We start from the raw sequence: 16044 nt of genomic DNA, 5'->3' as shown, positions 1-16044 counted from the left end.
GACGAAGAAGATGAAGAAGAAGACGAAGAAGAAGACGAAGAAGATGAAGAAGAAGACGAAGAAGATGAAGAAGAAGATGAAGAAGAAGACGAAGAAGATGAAGAAGAAGATGAAGAAGAAGACGAAGAAGATGAAGAAGAAGACGAAGAAGATGCAGAAGAAGACGAAGAAGAAGACGAAGAAGATGAAGAAGAAGACGAAGAAGATGAAGAATAAGATGAAGAAGAAGACGAAGAAGATGAAGAAGAAGATGAAGAAGAAGACGAAGAAGATGAAGAAGAAGACGAAGAAGACGACGATGAAGATGAAGGAGAAGATGAAGAAGAAGATGAAGAAGAAGATGAAGAAGATGAAGAAGAAGATGAAGAAGAAGACGAAGAAGATGAAGAAGAAGATGAAGATGAAGACGAAGAAGATGAAGAAGAAGATGAAGAAGAAGACGAAGAAGATGAAGAAGAAGATGAAGAAGATGAAGAAGAAGATGAAGAAGAAGACGAAGAAGATGAAGAAGAAGACGAAGAAGAAGACGAAGAAGATGAAGAAGAAGACGAAGAAGATGAAGAAGAAGATGAAGAAGAAGACGAAGAAGATGAAGAAGAAGATGAAGAAGAAGACGAAGAAGATGAAGAAGATGAAGAAGAAGACGAAGAAGATGAAGAAGAAGATGAAGAAGAAGACGAAGAAGATGAAGAAGAAGATGAAGAAGAAGACGAAGAAGACGAAGAAGATGAAGAAGAAGATGAAGAAGAAGACGATGAAGAAGACGAAGAAGAAGACGAAGAAGACGAAGAAGAAGATGAACAAGAAGACGAAGAAGACGACGAAGAAGAGGAAGAAGAAGACGAAGAAGAAGACGAAGAAGACGAAGAAGAAGACGAAGAAGAAGACGAAGAAGACGACGAAGAAGACGAAGAAGAAGATGAAGAAGAAGATGAAGAAGACGAAGAAGAAGACGAAGATGATGAAGAAGAAGATGAAGAAGAAGACAAAGAAGAAGACGAAGAAGAAGACGAAGAAGACGAAGAAGAAGACGAAGAAGAGGACGACGAAGAAGACGAAGAAGAAGACAAAGAAGATGAAGAAGAAGATGAAGAAGAAGATGAAGAAGAAGATGAAGAAGAAGACGAAGAAGATGAAGAAGAAGACGAAGAAGAAGACGAAGAAGATGAAGAAGAAGACGAGGAAGATGAAGAAGAAGATGAAGAAGAAGAAGAAGAATAAGATGAAGAAGAAGATGAAGAAGAAGATGAAGAAGAAGATGAAGAAGACGAAGAAGAAGACGAAGATGATGAAGAAGAAGATGAAGAAGAAGACAAAGAAGAAGACGAAGAAGAAGACGAAGAAGAAGACGAAGAAGACGAAGAAGAAGACGACGAAGAAGACGAAGAAGAAGACAAAGAAGATGAAGAAGAAGATGAAGAAGAAGATGAAGAAGAAGATGAAGAAGAAGACGAAGAAGATGAAGAAGAAGACGAAGAAGTAGACGAAGAAGATGAAGAAGAAGACGAAGAAGATGAAGAAGAAGATGAAGAAGAAGACGAAGAAGATGAAGAAGAAGATGAAGAAGAATACGAAGAAGACTAAGAAGAAGATGAAGAAGAAGACGAAGAAGACGAAGAAGATGAAGAAGAAGATGAAGAAGAAGACGAAGAAGACGAAGAAGACGACGAAGAAGATGAAGAAGAAGATAAAGAAGACGACGACGACGACGATGTCGACGAAGAAGAAGATGAAGACGACGAAGAAGACGAAGAAGAAGATGAAGAAGAAGATGAAGAAGATGAAGATGATGAAGAAGATGAAGAAGAAGATGAAGAAGTTGAAGAAGAAGATGAAGAAGAAGACGAAGAAGATGAAGAAGAAGACGAAGAAGATGAAGAAGAAGACGAAGAAGAAGACGAAGAAGATGAAGAAGAAGACGAAGAAGAAGACGAAGAAGATGAAGATGAAGATGAAGAAGAAGATGAAGAAGAAGATGAAGAAGATGAAGAAGAAGATGAAGAAGAAGACGAAGAAGATGAAGAAGAAGATGAAGAAGAAGACGAAGAAGATGAAGAAGATGAAGAAGAAGACGAAGAAGATGAAGAAGAAGATGAAGAAGAAGACGAAGAAGATGAAGAAGAAGACGAAGAAGATGAAGAAGAAGATGAAGAAGAAGACGAAGAAGAAGACGAAGAAGATGAAGAAGAAGATGAAGAAGAAGACGAAGAAGATGAAGAAGATGAAGAAGAAGACGAAGAAGACGAAGAAGATGAAGAAGAAGATGAAGAAGAAGACGAAGAAGTAGACGAAGAAGAAGACGAAGAAGACGAAGAAGACGACGAAGAAGATGAAGAAGAAGATGAAGAAGAAGATGAAGAAGAAGATGAAGAAGAAGACGAAGAAGATGAAGAAGAAGACGAAGAAGAAGACGAAGAAGATGAAGAAGAAGAAGAAGATGAAGTAGAAGATGAAGAAGAAGATGAAGAAGAAGACGAAGAAGAAGACGAAGAAGAAGACGAAGAAGAAGACGAAGAAGAAGACGAAGAAGAAGACGAAGAAGAAGAAGAAGAAGATGAAGAAGAAGAAGAAGATGAAGTAGAAGATGAAGAAGAAGATGAAGAAGAAGATGAAGAAGAAGATGAAGAAGGAGATGAAGAAGAAGAAGAAGAAGATGAAGAAGAAGATGAAGAAGATGAAGAAGAAGAAGATCAAGAAGATGAAGATGAAGAAGAAGATGAAGAAGAAGATGAAGAAGAAGAAGAAGAAGATGAAGAAGATAAAGAAGAAGATGAAGAAGAAGAAGAAGAAGAAGACGAAGAAGATGAAGAAGAAGATGAAGAAGAAGACGAAGAAGATGAAGAAGAAGATGAAGAAGAAGACGAAGAAGATGAAGAAGAAGACGAAGAAGATGCAGGAGAAGACGAAGAAGAAGACGAAGAAGATGAAGAAGAAGACGAAGAAGATGAAGAAGATGAAGAAGAAGACGAAGAAGATGAATAAGAAGATGAAGAAGAAGACGAAGAAGATGAAGAAGAAGACGAAGAAGAAGACGAAGAAGATGAAGATGAAGATGAAGAAGAAGGTGAAGAAGAAGACGAAGAAGATGAAGAAGAAGACGAAGAGGAAGACGAAGAAGATGAAAAAGAAGATGAAGAAGATGAAGAAGAAGATGAAGAAGAAGACGAAGAAGATGAAGAAGAAGATGAAGAAGAAGACGAAGAAGATGAAGAAGAAGATGAAGAAGAAGACGAAGAAGATGAAGAAGAAGATGAAGAAGAAGACGAAGAAGATGAAGAAGAAGACGAAGAAGATGAAGAAGAAGATGAAGAAGAAGACGAAGAAGATGAAGAAGAAGATGAAGAAGAAGAAGAAGAAGATGAAGAAGAAGACGAAGAAGAAGAAGAAGAAGATGAAGAAGAAGACGAAGAAGATGAAGAAGAAGATGAAGAAGAAGACGAAGAAGATGAAGAAGAAGATGAAGAAGATGAAGAAGAAGATGAAGAAGAAGATGAAGAAGAAGATGAAGAGGATGAAGAAGAAGACGAAGAAGATGAAGATGAAGATGAAGAAGAAGATGAAGAAGAAGATGAAGAAGATGAAGAAGAAGATGAAGAAGAAGACGAAGAAGATGAAGAAGAAGATGAAGAAGAAGACGAAGAAGATGAAGAAGAAGACGAAGAAGAAGACGAAGAAGATGAAGAAGAAGACGAAGAAGATGAAGAAGAAGATGAAGAAGAAGACGAAGAAGATGAAGAAGAAGATGAAGAAGAAGACGAAGAAGATGAAGAAGATGAAGATGAAGACGAAGAAGATGAAGAAGAAGATAAAGAAGAAGACGAAGAAGATGAAGAAGAAGATGAAGAAGAAGACGAAGAAGACGAAGAAGATGAAGAAGAAGATGAAGAAGAAGACGAAGAAGAAGACGAAGAAGAAGACGAAGAAGACGAAGAAGAAGATGAACAAGAAGACGAAGAAGACGACGAAGAAGACGAAGAAGAAGACGAAGAAGAAGACAAAGATTACGGAGAAGAAGACGAAGAAGAAGACGAAGAAGACGATGAAGAAGACGAAGAAGAAGATGAAGAAGAAGATGAAGAAGACGAAGAAGAAGACGAAGATGATGAAGAAGAAGATGAAGAAGAAGACAAAGAAGAAGACGAAGAAGAAGACGAAGAAGACGAAGAAGAAGACGAAGAAGAAGACGACGAAGAAGACGAAGAAGAAGACAAAGAAGATGAAGAAGAAGATGAAGAAGAAGACGAAGAAGATGAAGAAGAAGATGAAGAAGAAGACGAAGAAGATGAAGAAGAAGACGAAGAAGAAGACGAAGAAGATGAAGAAGAAGACGAGGAAGATGAAGAAGAAGATGAAGAAGAAGACGAAGAAGATGAAGAAGAAGATGAAGAAGAAGACGAAGAAGTAGACGAAGAAGAAGACGAAGAAGACGAAGAAGATGAAGAAGAAGACAAAGAAGATGAAGAAGAAGATGAAGAAGAAGACGAAGAAGATGAAGAAGAAGATGAAGAAGAAGACGAAGAAGAAGACGAAGAAGATGAAGAAGAAGACGAAGAAGATGAAGAAGATGAAGAAGAAGACGAAGAAGATGAAGAAGATGAAGAAGAAGACGAAGAAGACGAAGAAGAAGATGAACAAGAAGACGAAGAAGACGACGAAGAAGACGAAGAAGAAGACGAAGAAGAAGACGAAGAAGACGAAGAAGAAGACGAAGAAGAAGACGAAGAAGATGACGAAGAAGACGAAGAAGAAGATGAAGAAGAAGATGAAGAAGACGAAGAAGAAGACGAAGATGATGAAGAAGAAGATGAAGAAGAAGACAAAGAAGAAGACGAAGAAGAAGACGAAGAAGACGAAGAAGAAGACGAAGAAGAAGACGACGAAGAAGACGAAGAAGAAGACAAAGAAGATGAAGAAGAAGATGAAGAAGAAGACGAAGAAGATGAAGAAGAAGACGAAGAAGAAGACGAAGAAGAAGACGAAGAAGACGATGAAGAAGATGAACAAGAAGACGAAGAAGACGACGAAGAAGACGAAGAAGAAGACGAAGAAGAAGACGAAGAAGACGAAGAAGAAGACGAAGAAGAAGACGAAGAAGACGACGAAGAAGACGAAGAAGAAGATGAAGAAGAAGATGAAGAAGACGAAGAAGAAGACGAAGATGATGAAGAAGAAGATGAAGAAGAAGACAAAGAAGAAGACGAAGAAGAAGACGAAGAAGACGAAGAAGAAGACGAAGAAGAAGACGACGAAGAAGACGAAGAAGAAGACAAAGAAGATGAAGAAGAAGATGAAGAAGAAGACGAAGAAGATGAAGAAGAAGATGAAGAAGAAGACGAAGAAGATGAAGAAGAAGACGAAGAAGAAGACGAAGAAGATGAAGAAGAAGACGAGGAAGATGAAGAAGAAGATGAAGAAGAAGACGAAGAAGATGAAGAAGAAGATGAAGAAGAAGATGAAGAAGAAGACGAAGAAGTAGACGAAGAAGAAGACGAAGAAGACGAAGAAGACGAAGAAGAAGACAAAGAAGATGAAGAAGAAGATGAAGAGGAAGACGAAGAAGATGAAGAAGAAGATGAAGAAGAAGACGAAGAAGATGAAGAAGAAGACGAAGAAGAAGACGAAGAAGATGAAGAAGAAGATGAAGAAGAAGACGAAGAAGATGAAGAAGAAGACGAAGAAGAAGACGAAGAAGACGAAGAAGAAGACGAAGAAGACGAAGAAGAAGACAAAGAAGATGAAGAAGAAGATGAAGAAGAAGATGAAGAAGAAGATGAAGAAGAAGATGAAGAAGATGAAGAAGAAGACGAAGAAGAAGACGAAGAAGATGAAGAAGAAGACGAAGAAGATGAAGAAGAAGATGAAGAAGAAGACGAAGAAGATGAAGAAGAAGATGAAGAAGAATACGAAGAAGACTAAGAGGAAGATGAAGAAGAAGACGAAGAAGACGAAGAAGATGAAGAAGAAGATGAAGAAGAAGACGAAGAAGTAGACGAAGAAGAAGACGAAGAAGACGAAGAAGACGACGAAGAAGATGAAGAAGAAGATAAAGAAGACGACGACGACGACGACGACGATGTCGACGAAGAAGAAGATGAAGACGACGAAGAAGACGAAGAAGAAGATGAAGGAGAAGATGAAGAAGATGAAGATGATGAAGAAGATGAAGAAGAAGATGAAGAAGTTGAAGAAGAAGATGAAGAAGAAGACGAAGAAGATGAAGAAGAAGACGAAGAAGACGAAGAAGATGAAGAAGAAGATGAAGAAGAAGACGAAGAAGAAGACGAAGAAGATGAAGAAGAAGACGAGGAAGATGAAGAAGAAGATGAAGAAGAAGACGAAGAAGATGAAGAAGAAGATGAAGAAGAAGACGAAGAAGTAGACGAAGAGGAAGACGAAGAAGACGAAGAAGACGAAGAAGAAGACAAAGAAGATGAAGAAGAAGATGAAGAAGAAGATGAAGAAGATGAAGAAGAAGACGAAGAAGATGAAGATGAAGATGAAGAAGAAGATGAAGAAGAAGATGAAGAAGATGAAGAAGAAGATGAAGAAGAAGACGAAGAAGATGAAGAAGAAGATGAAGAAGAAGACGAAGAAGATGAAGAAGAAGACGAAGAAGAAGACGAAGAAGATGAAGAAGAAGACGAAGAAGATGAAGAAGAAGATGAAGAAGAAGACGAAGAAGATGAAGAAGAAGATGAAGAAGAAGACGAAGAAGATGAAGAAGATGAAGATGAAGACGAAGAAGATGAAGAAGAAGATGAAGAAGAAGACGAAGAAGATGAAGAAGAAGATGAAGAAGAAGACGAAGAAGACGAAGAAGATGAAGAAGAAGATGAAGAAGAAGACGAAGAAGAAGACGAAGAAGAAGACGAAGAAGACGAAGAAGAAGATGAACAAGAAGACGAAGAAGACGACGAAGAAGACGAAGAAGAAGACGAAGAAGAAGACGAAGAAGACGAAGAAGAAGACGAAGAAGAAGACGAAGAAGACGATGAAAAAGACGAAGAAGAAGATGAAGAAGAAGATGAAGAAGACGAAGAAGAAGACGAAGATGATGAAGAAGAAGATGAAGAAGAAGACAAAGAAGAAGACGAAGAAGAAGACGAAGAAGACGAAGAAGAAGACGAAGAAGAAGACGACGAAGAAGACGAAGAAGAAGACAAAGAAGATGAAGAAGAAGATGAAGAAGAAGACGAAGAAGATGAAGAAAAAGATGAAGAAAAAGACGAAGAAGATGAAGAAGAAGACGAAGAAGAAGACGAAGAAGATGAAGAAGAAGACGAGGAAGATGAAGAAGAAGATGAAGAAGAAGACGAAGAAGATGAAGAAGAAGATGAAGAAGAAGACGAAGAAGTAGACGAAGAAGAAGACGAAGAAGACGAAGAAGATGAAGAAGAAGACAAAGAAGATGAAGAAGAAGATGAAGAAGAAGACGAAGAAGATGAAGAAGAAGATGAAGAAGAAGACGAAGAAGAAGACGAAGAAGATGAAGAAGAAGACGAAGAAGATGAAGAAGATGAAGAAGAAGACGAAGAAGATGAAGAAGATGAAGAAGAAGACGAAGAAGATGAAGAAGAAGATGAAGAAGAAGACGACGAAGATGAAGAAGAAGATGAAGAAGAAGACGAAGAAGACGAAGAAGATGAAGAAGAAGATGAAGAAGAAGACGAAGAAGAAGACGAAGAAGAAGACGAAGAAGACGAAGAAGAAGATGAACAAGAAGACGAAGAAGACGACGAAGAAGACGAAGAAGAAGACGAAGAAGAAGACGAAGAAGACGAAGAAGAAGACGAAGAAGAAGACGAAGAAGACGACGAAGAAGACGAAGAAGAAGATGAAGAAGAAGATGAAGAAGACGAAGAAGAAGACGAAGATGATGAAGAAGAAGATGAAGAAGAAGACAAAGAAGAAGACGAAGAAGAAGACGAAGAAGACGAAGAAGAAGACGAAGAAGAAGACGACGAAGAAGACGAAGAAGAAGACAAAGAAGATGAAGAAGAAGATGAAGAAGAAGACGAAGAAGATGAAGAAGAAGATGAAGAAGAAGACGAAGAAGATGAAGAAGAAGACGAAGAAGAAGACGAAGAAGATGAAGAAGAAGACGAGGAAGATGAAGAAGAAGATGAAGAAGAAGACGAAGAAGATGAAGAAGAAGATGAAGAAGAAGATGAAGAAGAAGACGAAGAAGTAGACGAAGAAGAAGACGAAGAAGACGAAGAAGAAGACAAAGAAGATGAAGAAGAAGATGAAGAGGAAGACGAAGAAGATGAAGAAGAAGATGAAGAAGAAGACGAAGAAGATGAAGAAGAAGACAAAGAAGAAGATGAAGAAGATGAAGAAGAAGATGAAGAAGAAGACGAAGAAGATGAAGAAGAAGACGAAGAAGAAGACGAAGAAGACGAAGAAGAAGACGAAGAAGACGAAGAAGAAGACAAAGAAGATGAAGAAGAAGATGAAGAAGAAGATGAAGAAGAAGATGAAGAAGAAGACGAAGAAGATGAAGAAGAAGACGAAGAAGAAGACGAAGAAGATGAAGAAGAAGACGAAGAAGATGAAGAAGAAGATGAAGAAGAAGACGAAGAAGATGAAGAAGAAGATGAAGAAGAATACGAAGAAGACTAAGAAGAAGATGAAGAAGAAGACGAAGAAGACGAAGAAGATGAAGAAGAAGATGAAGAAGAAGACGAAGAAGTAGACGAAGAAGAAGACGAAGAAGACGAAGAAGACGACGAAGAAGATGAAGAAGAAGATAAAGAAGACGACGACGACGACGACGACGATGTCGACGAAGAAGAAGATGAAGACGACGAAGAAGACGAAGAAGAAGATGAAGGAGAAGATGAAGAAGATGAAGATGATGAAGAAGATGAAGAAGAAGATGAAGAAGTTGAAGAAGAAGATGAAGAAGAAGACGAAGAAGATGAAGAAGAAGACGAAGAAGACGAAGAAGATGAAGAAGAAGATGAAGAAGAAGACGAAGAAGAAGACGAAGAAGATGAAGAAGAAGACGAGGAAGATGAAGAAGAAGATGAAGAAGAAGACGAAGAAGATGAAGAAGAAGATGAAGAAGAAGACGAAGAAGTAGACGAAGAAGAAGACGAAGAAGACGAAGAAGACGAAGAAGAAGACAAAGAAGATGAAGAAGAAGATGAAGAAGAAGACGAAGAAGATGAAGAAGAAGATGAAGAAGATGAAGAAGAAGATGAAGAAGAAGACGAAGAAGAAGACGAAGAAGATGAAGAAGAAGACGAAGAAGATGAAGAAGAAGATGAAGAAGAAGACGAAGAAGATGAAGAAGATGAAGAAGAAGACGAAGAAGATGAAGAAGAAGATGAAGAAGAAGACGAAGAAGATGAAGAAGAAGATGAAGAAGAAGACGAAGAAGACGAAGAAGATGAAGAAGAAGATGAAGAAGAAGACGAAGAAGAAGACGAAGAAGAAGACGAAGAAGACGAAGAAGAAGATGAACAAGAAGACGAAGAAGACGACGAAGAAGACGAAGAAGAAGACGAAGAAGAAGACGAAGAAGACGAAGAAGAAGACGAAGAAGAAGACGAAGAAGACGACGAAGAAGACGAAGAAGAAGATGAAGAAGAAGATGAAGAAGACGAAGAAGAAGACGAAGATGATGAAGAAGAAGATGAAGAAGAAGACAAAGAAGAAGACGAAGAAGAAGACGAAGAAGACGAAGAAGAAGACGAAGAAGAAGACGACGAAGAAGACGAAGAAGAAGACAAAGAAGATGAAGAAGAAGATGAAGAAGAAGACGAAGAAGATGAAGAAGAAGATGAAGAAGAAGACGAAGAAGATGAAGAAGAAGACGAAGAAGAAGACGAAGAAGATGAAGAAGAAGACGAGGAAGATGAAGAAGAAGATGAAGAAGAAGACAAAGAAGATGAAGAAGAAGATGAAGAAGAAGATGAAGAAGAAGACGAAGAAGTAGACGAAGAAGAAGACGAAGAAGACGAAGAAGACGAAGAAGAAGACAAAGAAGATGAAGAAGAAGATGAAGAGGAAGACGAAGAAGATGAAGAAGAAGATGAAGAAGAAGACGAAGAAGATGAAGAAGAAGACGAAGAAGAAGACGAAGAAGATGAAGAAGAAGATGAAGAAGAAGACGAAGAAGATGAAGAAGAAGACGAAGAAGAAGACGAAGAAGACGAAGAAGAAGACGAAGAAGACGAAGAAGAAGACAAAGAAGATGAAGAAGAAGATGAAGAAGAAGATGAAGAAGAAGATGAAGAAGAAGACGAAGAAGATGAAGCAGAAGACGAAGAAGAAGACGAAGAAGATGAAGAAGAAGACGAAGAAGATGAAGAAGAAGATGAAGAAGACGAAGAAGATGAAGAAGAATACGAAGAAGACTAAGAAGAAGATGAAGAAGAAGACGAAGAAGACGAAGAAGATGAAGAAGAAGATGAAGAAGAAGACGAAGAAGTAGACGAAGAAGACGAAGAAGACGAAGAAGACGACGAAGAAGATGAAGAAGAAGATAAAGAAGACGACGACGACGACGACGACGACGATGTCGACGAAGAAGAAGATGAAGACGACGAAGAAGACGAAGAAGAAGATGAAGGAGAAGATGAAGAAGATGAAGATGATGAAGAAGATGAAGAAGAAGATGAAGAAGTTGAAGAAGAAGATGAAGAAGAAGACGAAGAAGATGAAGAAGAAGACGAAGAAGATGAAGAAGAAGATGAAGAAGAAGACGAAGAAGATGAAGAAGAAGATGAAGAAGAAGACGAAGAAGATGAAGATGAAGATGAAGAAGAAGAAGATGAAGAAGATGAAGAAGAAGATGAAGAAGAAGACGAAGAAGATGAAGAAGAAGACGAAGAAGATGAAGAAGAAGATGAAGAAGAAGACGAAGAAGTTGAAGAAGAAGACGAAGAAGATGAAGAAGAAGATGAAGAAGAAGACGAAGAAGAAGACGAAGAAGATGAAGAAGAAGATGAAGAAGAAGACGAAGAAGATGAAGAAGAAGATGAAGAAGACGACGAAGAAGACGAAGTAGATGAAGAAGAAGATGAAGAAGAAGACGAAGAAGTAGACGAAGAAGAAGACGAAGAAGACGAAGAAGACGACGAAGAAGATGAAGAAGAAGATGAAGAAGGAGATGAAGAAGAAGATGAAGAAGAAGACAAAGAAGAAGAAGACGAAGAAGAAGACGAAGAAGATGAAGAAGAAGAAGAAGATGAAGTAGAAGATGAAGAAGAAGATGAAGAAGAAGACGAAGAAGAAGACGAAGAAGAAGACGAAGAAGAAGAAGAAGATGAAGAAGAAGAAGAAGATGAAGTAGAAGATGAAGAAGAAGATGAAGAAGAAGATGAAGAAGAAGATGAAGAAGAAGATGAAGAAGAAGAAGAAGAAGATGAAGAAGAAGATGAAGAAGATGAAGAAGAAGAAGATCAAGAAGATGAAGATGAAGAAGAAGATGAAGAAGAAGATGAAGAAGAAGAAGAAGAAGAAGATGAAGAAGATGAAGAAGAAGATGAAGAAGAAGAAGAAGAAGAAGACGAAGAAGATGAAGAAGAAGATGAAGAAGAAGACGAAGAAGATGAAGAAGAAGATGAAGAAGAAGACGAAGAAGATGAAGAAGAAGACGAAGAAGATGCAGGAGAAGACGAAGAAGACGAAGAAGATGAAGAAGAAGACGAAGAAGATGAAGAAGAAGATGAAGAAGAAGACGAAGAAGATGAAGAAGAAGATGAAGAAGAAGACGAAGAAGATGAAGAAGAAGACGAAGAAGAAGACGAAGAAGATGAAGATGAAGATGAAGAAGAAGATGAAGAAGAAGACGAAGAAGATGAAGAAGAAGACGAAGAAGAAGATGAAGAAGATGAAGGAGAAGATGAAGAAGAAGACGAAGAAGATGAAGAAGAAGATGAAGAAGAAGACGAAGAAGATGAAGAAGAAGATGAAGAAGAAGACGAAGAAGATGAAGAAGAAGATGAAGAAGAAGACGAAGAAGATGAAGAAGAAGACGAAGAAGATGAAGAAGAAGATGAAGAAGAAGACGAAGAAGATGAAGAAGAAGATGAAGAAGAAGAAGAAGAAGATGAAGAAGAAGACGAAGAAGAAGAAGAAGAAGATGAAGAAGAAGACGAAGAAGATGAAGAAGAAGATGAAGAAGAAGACGAAGAAGATGAAGAAGAAGATGAAGAAGATGAAGAAGAAGATGAAGAAGAAGATGAAGAAGAAGATGAAGAAGAAGAAGAAGAAGATGAAGAAGAAGACGAAGAAGAAGAAGAAGAAGATGAAGAAGAAGACGAAGAAGATGAAGAAGAAGATGAAGAAGACGAAGAAGAAGACGAAGATGATGAAGAAGAAGATGAAGAAGAAGACAAAGAAGAAGACGAAGAAGAAGACGAAGAAGACGAAGAAGAAGACGAAGAAGAAGACGACAAAGAAGACGAAGAAGAAGACGAAGAAGAAGACGAAGAAGACGAAGAAGAAGACAAAGAAGATGATGAAGAAGACGAAGAAGAAGACGAAGAAGATGAAGAAGAAGATGAAGAAGAAGACGAAGAAGAAGAAGAAGAAGATGAAGAAGAAGACGAAGAAGACGAAGAAGATGAAGAAGAAGATGAAGAAGAAGACGAAGAAGTAGACGAAGAAGAAGACGAAGAAGACGAAGAAGACGACGAAGAAGATGAAGAAGAAGATGAAGAAAAAGATGAAGAAGAAGATGAAGAAGAAGACGAAGAAGAAGAAGACGAAGAAGAAGACGAAGAAGATGAAGAAGAAGAAGAAGATGAAGTAGAAGATGAAGAAGAAGATGAAGAAGAAGACGAAGAAGAAGACGAAGAAGAAGACGAAGAAGAAGACGAAGAAGAAGACGAAGAAGAAGAAGAAGATGAAGAAGAAGAAGAAGATGAAGTAGCAGATGAAGAAGAAGATGAAGAAGAAGATGAAGAAGAAGATGAAGAAGAAGATGAAGTGGAAGAAGAAGAAGATGAAGAAGAAGATGAAGAAGATGAAGAAGAAGAAGATCAAGAAGATGAAGATGAAGAAGAAGATGAAGAAGAAGATGAAGAAGAAGAAGAAGATGAAGACGATGAAGAAGAAGATGAAGAAGAAGAAGAAGAAGAAGACGAAGAAGATGAAGAAGAAGATGAAGAAGAAGACGAAGAAGATGAAGAAGAAGATGAAGAAGAAGACGAAGAAGATGAAGAAGAAGACGAAGAAGATGCAGGAGAAGACGAAGAAGAAGACGAAGAAGATGAAGAAGAAGACGAAGAAGATGAAGAAGAAGATGAAGAAGAAGACGAAGAAGATGAAGAAGAAGATGAAGAAGAAGACGAAGAAGATGAAGAAGAAGACGAAGAAGTAGACGAAGAAGATGAAGATGAAGATGAAGAAGAAGATGAAGAAGAAGACGAAGAAGATGAAGAAGAAGACGAAGAAGAAGATGAAGAAGATGAAGGAGAAGATGAAGAAGAAGACGAAGAAGTTGAAGAAGAAGATGAAGAAGAAGACGAAGAAGATGAAGAAGAAGATGAAGAAGAAGACGAAGAAGATGAAGAAGAAGATGAAGAAGAAGACGAAGAAGATGAAGAAGAAGACGAAGAAGATGAAGAAGAAGATGAAGAAGAAGACGAAGAAGATGAAGAAGAAGATGAAGAAGAAGAAGATGAAGAAGAAGACGAAGAAGAAGAAGAAGAAGATGAAGAAGAAGACGAAGAAGATGAAGAAGAAGATGAAGAAGAAGACGAAGAAGATGAAGAAGAAGATGAAGAAGATGAAGAAGAAGATGAAGAAGAAGATGAAGAAGAAGATGAAGAAGAAGAAGAAGAAGATGAAGAAGAAGACGAAGAAGAAGAAGAAGAAGATGAAGAAGAAGACGAAGATGATGAAGAAGAAGATGAAGAAGAAGACGAAGAAGATGAAGAAGAAGATGAAGAAGATGAAGAAGAAGATGAAGAAGAAGATGAAGAAGAAGATGAAGAAGAAGACGAAGAAGATGAAGATGAAGATGAAGAAGAAGATGAAGAAGAAGATGAAGAAGATGAAGAAGAAGATGAAGAAGAAGACGAAGAAGATGAAGAAGAAGATGAAGAAGAAGACGAAGAAGATGAAGAAGAAGATGAAGAAGAAGACGAAGAAGATGAAGAAGAAGATGAAGAAGATGAAGAAGAAGATGAAGAAGAAGACGAAGAAGATGAAGAAGAAGACGAAGAAGAAGACGAAGAAGATGAAGAAGAAGACGAAGAAGATGAAGAAGAAGATGAAGAAGAAGACGAAGAAGATGAAGAAGAAGATGAAGAAGAAGACGAAGAAGATGAAGAAGATGAAGAAGAAGACGAAGAAGATGAAGAAGAAGATGAAGAAGAAGACGAAGAAGATGAAGAAGAAGATGAAGAAGAAGACGAAGAAGACGAAGAAGATGAAGAAGAAGATGAAGAAGAAGACGAAGAAGAAGACGAAGAAGAAGACGAAGAAGACGAAGAAGAAGATGAACAAGAAGACGAAGAAGACGACGAAGAAGACGAAGAAGAAGACGAAGAAGAAGACGAAGAAGACGAAGAAGAAGACGAAGAAGAAGACGAAGAAGACGACGAAGAAGACGAAGAAGAAGATGAAGAAGAAGATGAAGAAGACGAAGAAGAAGACGAAGATGATGAAGAAGAAGATGAAGAAGAAGACAAAGAAGAAGACGAAGAAGAAGACGAAGAAGACGAAGAAGAAGACGAAGAAGAAGACGACGAAGAAGACGAAGAAGAAGACAAAGAAGATGAAGAAGAAGATGAAGAAGAAGACGAAGAAGATGAAGAAGAAGATGAAGAAGAAGACGAAGAAGATGAAGAAGAAGACGAAGAAGAAGACGAAGAAGATGAAGAAGAAGACGAGGAAGATGAAGAAGAAGATGAAGAAGAAGACGAAGAAGATGAAGAAGAAGATGAAGAAGAAGACGAAGAAGTAGACGAAGAAGAAGACGAAGAAGACGAAGAAGACGAAGAAGAAGACAAAGAAGATGAAGAAGAAGATGAAGAAGAAGACGAAGAAGATGAAGAAGAAGATGAAGAAGAAGACGAAGAAGAAGACGAAGAAGACGAAGAAGAAGACGAAGAAGACGAAGAAGAAGACAAAGAAGATGAAGAAGAAGATGAAGAAGAAGATGAAGAAGAAGATGAAGAAGAAGACGAAGAAGATGAAGAAGAAGACGATGAAGAAGACGAAGAAGATGAAGAAGAAGACGAAGAATATGAAGAAGAATATGAAGAAGAAGACGAAGAAGATGAAGAAGAAGATGAAGAAGAATACGAAGAAGACTAAGAAGAAGATGAAGAAGAAGACGAAGAAGACGAAGAAGATGAAGAAGCAGACGAAGAGGTAGACGAAGAAGAAGACGAAGAAGACGAAGAAGACGACGAAGAAGATGAAGAAGAAGATGAAGAAGATGACGACGACGACGTCGACGAAGAAGAAGATGAAGACGACGAAGAAGACGAAGAAGATGAAGAAGAAGATGAGGAAGATGAAGATGATGAAGAAGATGAAGAAGAAGATGAAGAAGTTGAAGAAGAAGATGAAGAAGAAGACGAAGAAGATGAAGAAGAAGACGAAGAAGATGAAGAAGAAGATGAAGAAGAAGACGAAGAAGATGAAGAAGAAGACGAAGAAGAAGACGAAGAAGATGAAGATGAAGATGAAGAAGAAAATGAAGAAGAAGATGAAGAAGATGAAGAAGAAGATGAAGAAGAAGACGAAGAAGATGAAGAAGAAGATGAAGAAGAAGACGAAGAAGATGAAGAAGAAGATGAAGAAGAAGAAGAAGAAGCTGAAGAAGATGAAGAAGAAGACGAAGAAGATGAAGAAGAAGACGAAGAAGATGAAGAAGAAGATGAAGAAGAAGACGAAGAAGATGAAGAAGAAGATGAAGAAGAAGAAGAAGATGATGAAGAAGAAGACGAAGAAGACGAAGAAGAAGACGAAGAAGATGAAGATGAAGATGAAGAAGAAGACGAAGAAGATGAAGAAGAAGACGAAGAAGATGAAGAAGAAGATGAAGAAGAAGACGAAGAAGATGAAGAAGAAGAT

The sequence above is a fragment of the Mustelus asterias genome, chromosome 26 (assembly GCF_964213995.1).
Source record: "Mustelus asterias chromosome 26, sMusAst1.hap1.1, whole genome shotgun sequence".
In the NCBI taxonomy this organism is placed as follows: Eukaryota; Metazoa; Chordata; class Chondrichthyes; order Carcharhiniformes; family Triakidae; genus Mustelus; species Mustelus asterias.
The sequence above is the reverse complement of the archived record's forward strand: the minus strand, read 5'-3'. Positions refer to the sequence as shown.